Consider the following 9,846-nt stretch of genomic DNA (forward strand, 5'->3'; position numbering starts at 1 on the left):
TGTGCATCTGTAAAGTTACAAAATAAATCACACATCCTTAGGTTACTAAGTACAGAAATTAAAAAAACTATGCAACCATTTGCTAAAGCCCTTACTATTTTGGGAGGCATTCCAAATGCCCACTCAGACTTATTCTTGAAACAAGAATTGAAATGTTCTTTTTTTCTCCTCATTTATCCAATTGCTAATAAAATAAATCTCTACAAAACTATACAGAAGACCTTCATGGAGAATAAAACATTCCTTTATTTGAAAAGAATATGAAGAAAATATTTTAGAAGAGGTCCATTTTTTTTTTTTTTCAAAGCTTGCAATTCTTTATTTCTTTAGAGACACACACAGGATACAAAATTTCTTACTTTCACAGATGAACTCTTTATTAACCCACAACTTGTTCAATTGAATTCATTCATTTTATCAAAGAAAAAGCCCACTGAACAGTAAATAGTAAATTAACATTTAAAAAAGATAGTAAATTAACATTTAAAAAAGATACAAAGCCAGTATCATGGATAACAAGGAAACATTCAATTTAGTAATAAAGCATAATAAATCATCATTACCAATGACGACTGAAAATTAACTTTTAGAATGACTGTTTTGGTTGAGGTTAAGCACTGTGCTGAAGTGTTATACACTGATAATTTTTGGCCTTTTGGTTGTATAAATGGCCTCTACATTTCTGGAAGTACAGCTGTAAAATAAGTAAAATTAAATTGAACTAAGGGAACCTCTTTCTAGTATTCATGCCAAACCATTTAGAAGTATTATTAAATCATCATTTGAATAATTTATGGATGCTGATTGTCATAATTTGAGGCGTGGTTTGTGATTATGGGCACCTTTTTTTTTTTAATAGATTTCCAGGATTAATTTCAGGAAATAAATCCAAGGTTAAAACTCAGGACACCTAGTCTATGGCTAAGCCTAAGGCAATGCTTTTAGCAGAGTCAAGTGCAACTGGCCTTAGTCAATATTTTACCAGCACAGGTGCTAATTCTAAATGACCTGGCTTGTTTGACACACTGTGAATACTTAGTGTATATAAATTCACTTTTTACTATCTATTTCTTACTTCACTTAATCTGAAACAAGTGCAGATTTAAGTAACTCTTCATATAAAGGCAAACATTTTTTTAAAAAGAAAATTTTAGAAAAGGAAAAAATTGTAATTCTCGTATAGATATAAAAATGAACAGTCATTAAAGATTTTACTTAATTCATTCAATGAATGAACCAGGAAGACATAACTGGCCAAGGGCGCCTGGGTGGGTCAGTTGGTTAAGTGACTGCCTTTGACTCAGGTCATGATCCTGGAGTCCCGGAATCGAGTCCCGCATCGGGCTTCCTGCTCGGCGGGAAGCCTGCTTCTCCCTTTCCCACTTCCCCTGCTTGTGTTCCCTCTCTCGCTGTGTCTCTCTCTGTCAAATAAATAAATAAAATCTTTAAAGAAAAAAAAAGACATAACTGGCCAAGAGAGAATGAGAAGCACAGACATATTTATGTAGAGTTGTAATAGTTCAAAGACAATAAGAGTTTAAATCAGATACCCCAGCGTCCTGTGTTGGATGTAACCAATGCAGGTGTGAAAAAGCTCCCAACAATAAAAGACTAGAATCAGGTGACCCGGAGAAGGATGTCCTCTAGACAATGCATAGATTTCACCAAATCACATTTTATTCTATAATTCACTTGTCATTAACACTGAAATAGTAAGTTTGTGACTTTTATCTAACTAAGCTCTCTGGGTGTTTAGTTTAAAATATCCTTTATATCTAATGCTCTGATTTTGAGGGGGTTGATTAAAATAGACACAAATCAGTTTAGAGTAGGTGTCCTTTGAGAGACTGAATACACAAAAAATGGCCAGACTACATGCCACAGTAGAGCTTGGACCCACACACTCTATAGTAACCAATTTAGGAAGCCAAACCATAAGCTGTGAAGCGATCAGCCCCAAAAAGTCAGAATTTGATCAATGACTGCCACCGTCCCCCTTTTTGGGCCCTACTTACAACTCGGGACCAAATAGAGAAATCTAACTATGCTCTCCAAACCAATCACAAGAGATGGCTTGCTTTTAGCTAGCTTGCCTCCAGCTTCCTTGTTCCAACAACTTCCAGTCAGAACATACCTGGAGGCTTCCCTGTTATCACTGTAAAGGTTTCTCACTCCTGTGCCTGTGATAAAAGGGAAGTCTTAGCAAAATACAGATGATTGTGTCTGACTCCCTTGTTACAGAAAGCTTTGAATAAATAGCTTCTGTTTGTTCTCAAGGGGAGTGGTCTTTGTTTATTTTCACACCCAACAGCTATGATAATTAGTCATTATTAGTTAATTTATTAATTATTTATTAATTATTTAATAATTATTAATAAATTAATAATTTATTAATTATTATTAGTGTAATTTAACTTTTAATAACTGGCTTTCCAAATTCCTAAAAATCTAATAATTGGACACTCACATTGCAGTTCTAGGACATGACTGGTTCCTGGAAATGAAGACCAGGCCTTGAGATGGAGGGAGTGAGTAGAAAGAGTAGGAAAATTAAAGAAGTACATAGGCATTACAACAAACAGGGATGGATAGGTCTAACGTAGAATTTTGCTGTTACTCTGGATGGCTGACAAACCACTAGAGGGTTTTGAGCAGAGAAGCGTCAGGGTCAATTATTTTAAAGTGAACAGCTTAAATTTCTGGTAAGAAAAGAGTCAAAGCTTTTGACCTTGCGCTTCTAGGAGGATGGAATCAGGTTAACCGAGACTGGGAGGTAGAAAGTAAAACATGACATCATATTAACTTTAGAACATGCTAAGTTTAAAATGATATTCTACAAGTGGGAATGCTGAGTAGGAGTTAGATACATGAATCTGGTGTTTAAGTGTTTAAATAGCTCCATAATAGAAGACTTTATTCCCGAATGGCTTTAGTAATAAAAGCTTAATTGCAATTTAATTACTAGACAGGACAGTGATTTGCATTAAGTAGGAAATGTTGAAATGATTGCCCATGTGCATATATAAGAAGTATCTTTGGGGGGAGGCATTACAGAGGGATCTAAGTTAATGTTGTTGATGAGAGGTATAAAAAATACCTTCTTTTTAGTTTCAAATGCTGTATTTCAGCATTTATTCCCCAGCGGTTGGAGAAGGCCAGTCACTCCAGCAAATTCTGTGCTTTCTAGTGTACACTCTCTATCTCCTCACTGTCTTCAAAGGAGAATAACAACAGACATGGATATCTTGGTTTCTCCACCCAGTTCCAACAAGAAATAACTACAAAATGTATTTTGTAATGATTGGTATTACTTACACACACACACTCACACACATAGACACATATAGGTTTTTTTTTTCCAACCACACATTATTTACTTATTTTTGAATCTGAGTGTAGTTGACACACAAGTTTACATTTGTTCCTGGTGTACAACTTAGTGATTTGATAAGTTGATACATTATTCTATGTTCACCACAGGTCTAGCTACCATGTGTCCCTTTACATCACTATTACAATATCACTGACTGTATTCCATATGCTTTGCTTTTTATTCCTATGACTTACTCATTCCATAACTGGAGGCCTGTTTCTCCCTCTCTCCTTCACTCATTTTGCCCAATCCCCAGACGCCTTTCCTCTGGCAACCATCAGTTTGTTCTCTGGATTTATAGGTCTGATCCTACTTTTTGTTTGCTTATTGATGTTTTGCTTTGTTTTGTTTTAGATTCCACATATGAGTGGAATGATGATATTTGTCTTTCTCAGTCTGAGTTATTTCACTTAGCATAATGCCATCCATGTTTTCTCAAATGGTATGATCCCATCATGTTTATGGCTGCGTAATATTCCTTGGTGTATATATACTACTTTTCCTTATCCATTCATCTAGGGATGGACCCTTAGATTGTTTCCATATATTGGCTATTGTAGACAATGCTGGAATAAACTAAGGGTGTGTATATCTTTTTCAAATTAGCATTTTTGTTTCCTTTGGGTAAATATCCAAGAGTGGATATATATATATTTTTTTAATTCTGTGTTTACATTTATCAACAAATGTATTTCAGGGTACTAAAAACAAAATTCCATCCATTTTCACAACCAGATTTTTTTTTAAGATTTTATTTATTTATTTGAAATAGAGAGAGAGAGAGAGAGAGCACGAGCTGGGGGCAAGGGCAGAAGGAGAGGGAGAAGCAGACTCCTCACTGAGCAGGGAGCCTGATGCAGGGTTCTGTCCCAGCACCCTGAGATCATGCCCTGAGCTGAAGGCAGACACTTAACCAATTGAGCAGCCCAGGAGCCCCTCCACCAGAAATTTTTAAAAAGCACATTAATATTCCTATAACGATTTCCTAGCCATTATCTAATTTAATTCTTAGAATAATTGCATGAAGTAAATTTTATTTTGATTAATGGTATCAACTACAGCTTTGGAGGCCTGAGCACAAAGATCTTTTCCTGAATGTCATCCTTCCTGTCTGATCTTATTTACGTAAGTCTCTCTTCACTTTGGCTACCATCACAGAGTGGTAACCAGAGGTTAGACCCTGGTAGGGACCCTGGGCTCTGTTTACAATGTCTTAGTTCTGATTCACAATACCAAAGTGTTCCCATTTCTGGGCATATAGGGAAACCACATTTCTATATTTTGCAAAAGAGGAATATATGGTTATTCTTATTCTCTATTAAATGCAGTCCTGTTCAGGGAACTTATAGATACCTACTCACACTAAAAGTCAAATAAGTAGAATATTTAAAAAATATATAAACTAAAATGCAATGGAAGTCCAAAGAAGGGAGGAACCATAGTCAGTTGGATAAAGCAAGGAAGCCGTTGATAGAGAAAGCAATATTGAATTTGAACTTGAGTGAATAAAATATCAACAGGTAGAAACAATAGTAAGAGTTCACTAGGGGGAGCGGTATAGGATGAACAACAGTTCAGATGTTGGAAAAAAGGGAATGTCTGGAAAGTAAATAACCAAGTTTGGCTGGAATGAAGGTCAATATAGAGGAACAGTACACATTAAGTCTGGAAAATACTTATTGGGAGGCTTGAAATCCAGTGTGAGATCTTTCCATTTTAATAGTTGTAATTCTTTCCATGTTTTTCTGTTTAAGAATTGATATTATACTGCAATACAATTTTGGAAAATAATTAGTTGGATATTAACACTACAGAACCTCAATCAAGACAGTGGCAGAGGGCGCCTGGGTGGCTCAGTTGGTTAAGCGGCTGGCTTCAGCTCAGGTCGTGATCCCAGCGTCCTGGGAACGAGTCCCGCAGCAGGCTCCCTGCTCGGCGGAGAGCCTGCTTCTCCCTCTCGCTCTGCCTGCCTCTGCTTACTTGTGCTCTCTCTCTCTCTATCTCTGTCAAATAAATAAATAAAATCTTTAAAAAAAAAAAAGACAGTGGCAGGAAGAACTGAAGAATGAATGACAGAAGGAATTCTAGAGGTAGAAGCTGCAGGAGTTGGAAAATAATTGGATATGAGAGATAAAGAACAAAACTGAACCAACGTTAACTGTGGAGTTTTAAGCCAGAAGGACAGAACAGTGCCACAACTAAGAGGAACAGGGATGTTGGAAACAGACGCAGATGTGGGGGAGTAGAAGTCCGGTTTTGCACATGTTTCATATTAAATAGACAGCATCTGGGCCTTGGGCACCTATATCCTTTGAATAATGAATGATAAAGAGAGGGTGACAGTTATATACTCTGAGTGTTTCCAGAATAGAAATATTCATTGAAACCTGTGAACTCAGATAGGATTCTACTGGTCCTAAAGGGAAGGTTCAACGTACTTCTTGATCTTTTCTGCTCTGGCCAGGACATCTCTCACTTTAAAAAATACCTTAAATTTTGAACTTCATCTTATCCATTTGTATCATTCCTTTATGAGAGTTAAACTGTCAAGTTTCTTTCATTCTGATGAATTGGCAAGACTGCTAAATGCCCACCCAATAGCCTCTTTTCTTTCTTACCACAAAATTCTGTTTCAGTTGTAGTTTTAATAAGGCCAGCTTTAAGAAATTTGATAATAAAAAAATGTTTCTCACCTCCTTCTGTCATGCTCACCTCCTTCTGTCATGCTCACCTCCTTCTGTCATGCCATATATTATAGCCAATGAAAGGAAGACAAAAGTCCCAGAGCAACTTCTCAGGACTCGGGGGCATGCATTCCCTTTGTTCTTTCCTTTCTTCATGCCTGAAACATTGATGTGATGGCTGGAGATCTGGCAACTGTCTGGAGAACATAAAAATGAGACATAACATCAAAATCAAGGACAGGAAAGATGTTAAGGTGCTAACATCCCCTGGTAACACTTGACCCTCTGCTCTAATCCTGAACTCCCTAGTCTGAATTTTCTGTACTTAAAAAACATTACTGTTTTCATTTGGTCAAGGCACTGTTTTAGAGCTTCTTGTTCCTAACTGAATACAGTTCTGATTAAATGAATTCGGTCTTTTTCCTGTGTCGATATGCCATAATATGATTATGTGGATTTCCTTATCATCACCATAAGATATGTGTCAATTTTAAGGGCAAAATATGTCAACATCCCATGGTAAGATACATGATTGAAGTGGCCTAACAGTGTACATTAAACTAGACATAGAGTTTTGTTTTTTTTTTCCCCAAAAAGTGTGCTTTATGGATGACAGGGCTGGTTATCACCTTTAAATGACTCCAGTTTCTTATTGCAATCACCATGGTTAATGAGTAGGAACAGACATGTATTCATCTAAGTAAATATTCCACCAATCACAGATACCAACTGAGAAGGCATAACATCTTGATGTCCTTTGATTTCATATTTCTAGCATTCTTGCTTGGTGCAGTGTGAAATGCATGCAGATACACTAGGGGAGGGGGAAAAAGCAATTTGACCAACTAGTGGTTTGCTTCCTTTGAGGTAGGTGGCATATGGAAAATTGTGACAAGTTGGAGATCTGAAGGCATGAAGAAACATATTAAAAACAGAAAACCTGATTACTTTAAGTAATGTATCTTTTTTTATGTTTTTATCTTCTGCGCACAGTTATTAAGAAAAATAACATATGGCATCTACTTTATTAAAGCCCAAAAAGGAAAAAGCGAAAAGCAAATGCAAGTTTAAATATTAAGGACACTCTGAAACTCCCAAGCTAATGGGTCCTTTCTTTTCTTTTTGTTTTTTTCTCATTAAACTTTTGTTTGAATGGGTCTCAAAATTTTGTGATAATTTTTTTTCCATTAAAAAGTACTGATTTTAAAAACCGATAATTTAAAACTGCCACACGCAGACACACACACACGCACACACACAACGGGTGGTCCACGAAGCATTCTCCTTTCCTTTTGAAGGTTTTACAAGGCATTATTAGCCAGTCTTTTACTATGAAATGGCCAATTGATGTAAATAGTTCTGAGACCGTTCTTCCACCGCTGATTAAGACTGGGGTGGCAGGTATCGGGGATAATATTCACTAGCCTTTTGAGCTTTCTGGACATACTTGGTAACCTTGCCAGCTCCAGCTGCCTTCATGTCCACTGATTTGATGACACCCACAGCAACTGTCTCATGTCACAAACAGCAAAACAACCCAGAGGAGGATAGTCAGAGAAGCTCCGACACACACAGGCTTGCAGGGAACCATATCAATGATGGCAGCATCACCAGATTTCAAGAACTTGGGACCATCTTCCATATTTTTTCCAGAATAACGATCTATCTTTTCCTTCAGCTCAGCAAACTCACAAACAAAGTGAGTTATGTGACAATACAGCACAGGTGCATATTCAGCACTGACTTGGCCTCGACGATTCAGGATAATCACCTGAGCCGTGTAGCCAGCTGCTTCCATGGGTGGGTCATTTTTGCTGTCACCAGCTTCAGTGCCATGATGAACATCTTTGACAAATATGTTCTTGACACCGAAGCCCACATTGTCCCCAGGAAGAGCCTCACTCAAAACTGCAGGGTGCATTTCAACAGACTTTACTTCAGATGCAACATTGACTAGAGCAAAGATGACCACCATGCCAGTCTCCCCTCGGCCCACAGGGACAGTACCAATACCACCAATTTTGTAGATGTCCTGGAAGGGCAGACACAAGGCCTTGTCAGTTGGACGAGCTGGTGGCAGAAATGCCATCCAGAGCTTCAAGCAGGTTGATTCCACTGGCTTTGCCATCTTTATGGTGACTTTCCATCCCTCGAACACTTGGCTCCAGCATGTTGTCACCATTCCAACCAGAAATTGGCACAAATGCTAACAAATTGTGGTTGTAGCCAATTTTCTTAATGTAGGTGCTGACTTCCTGTAATAATTTCCTTGTTTGTCTTCTGGCTGTAGGGTGGCTCAGTGGAATCCATTTTGTGAACACCAACAATTAGTTGTTTTATACCCAGTGTGTAAGTTAGAGGGTTTGCTCACGGCCCATCCTTGGAGCTACCTGCTTCAAATTCACCAACACCAGCAGCAACAATCAGGACAGCACAGTCAGTCTAAGATATTCCTGTAATCATGTAATCATGTTTTTGATAAAGTGTCTGTGTCCTGGAGCATCAGTGATGGTCACATAATACTTGCTGGTCTTGAATGTCTACAGGCAGATATCAATGGTGGTAACATGTTCACGTTCAGCTTTCAGTTTATCCAAGACCCAGGCATACTTGAGGGAGCCTGTTCCCACCTCAGCAACCTCCTTCTCAAATGTTTCAGTACTTCTTTGTCAATCCCACCACATTTGTAGATCAGATGACCATTAGTGGTAGACTTGTCCCAATCTACGTGTCCAATGATGACGATGTTGATATGAGTCTTTTCTTTTCCCATTTTGGTTTAGTCTTAGCAGTGTTTTTCACACCTGTGTTCCTGTGGCAAACCCGTTGTAAAAAAAGCTCTTCTTTTGTCTTATTTGATCAATGAAGGGAAAAGAATATTGCCCACATTCACTAAAGTTTGCTTTATATTTTATATTTTTTATATTATAAAATGGAAAGAAAGAATAGAGAACAATTTTAAATGTCCAACTTGTATTCTAACTGTATTTGTCTTTTTTTTTAAAGATTTTATTTATTTATTTGAGAGAGAGAGAATGAGAGAGAGAGAGAGAGCACGAGAGGGAAGAGGGTCAGAGGGAGAAGCAGACTCCCTGCTGAGCAGGGAGCCTGATGCGGGACTTGATCCCGGGATTCCGGGATCATGACCTGAGCAGAAGACAGTCGCTTTACCAACTGAGCCACCCAGGTGCCCTCTAACTGTATTTGTCTTAACCATTTAAAAAAAAGTGGGGGGGGGGAGAAAAAGACAACAAAGCAGGAATCTACTCTGCTTTTAATGTTAGCAGAAACTTTTGATGACATATCCATGAGCTGGGTCCCTCTACTTCACTTTCGGGGGAACCCAAATTTTGTGCAGGCATTCACCTCTGCACCATAGGACTTACATAAGGTCACCTCATCCTCAACTCCAGTTATCAAACCCTAGTCAGTTTAAACCAATTATCAGGGCTCATTACCCTTTCCAGTGATGTAGTCAGTCATAGTCTTGTATTAACTTGTAGACTTATTTTAACCAATTAGATCATCAGAGATACTTGCCTGAAATCTGTATGAAAGTTTAATTTACTCTGGAGATAGGGAGGAAGGGAAAAGGAAGGAGATAGCAGAAACTCCCTTATGTCAAGTCTGGTTGTGGCTGCTGCTGTAGCTTTCTCCTGTACACAAGAAGAGCCCATCAGAGTGAAAACAACAGGTTTGGAAAGCAGAGCAAAGTTTTTGAAAGAATCTAAGTTCTTAAAGACATCTTTGAGCTGCGGAACTTACAAACTAAAGTTTCTCCACTTCCAT

At 38.0% G+C, this 9,846-nt stretch overlaps 1 pseudogene; it reads right to left on the bottom strand.

Moving 5' to 3' along the window:
* Window positions 1-7,440: 7,440 nt before the first annotated feature.
* Window positions 7,441-8,830, bottom strand: LOC114217710 (elongation factor 1-alpha 1 pseudogene; annotated as a pseudogene).
* Between the last annotated feature and the right edge of the window lie 1,016 nt (window positions 8,831-9,846).

Source organism: Eumetopias jubatus, unplaced genomic scaffold (assembly GCF_037043125.1).
Source record: "Eumetopias jubatus isolate StellerSeaLion01/CBP00866 unplaced genomic scaffold, mEumJub1_p1.0 scaffold_1, whole genome shotgun sequence".
Taxonomy (NCBI): Eukaryota; Metazoa; Chordata; class Mammalia; order Carnivora; family Otariidae; genus Eumetopias; species Eumetopias jubatus.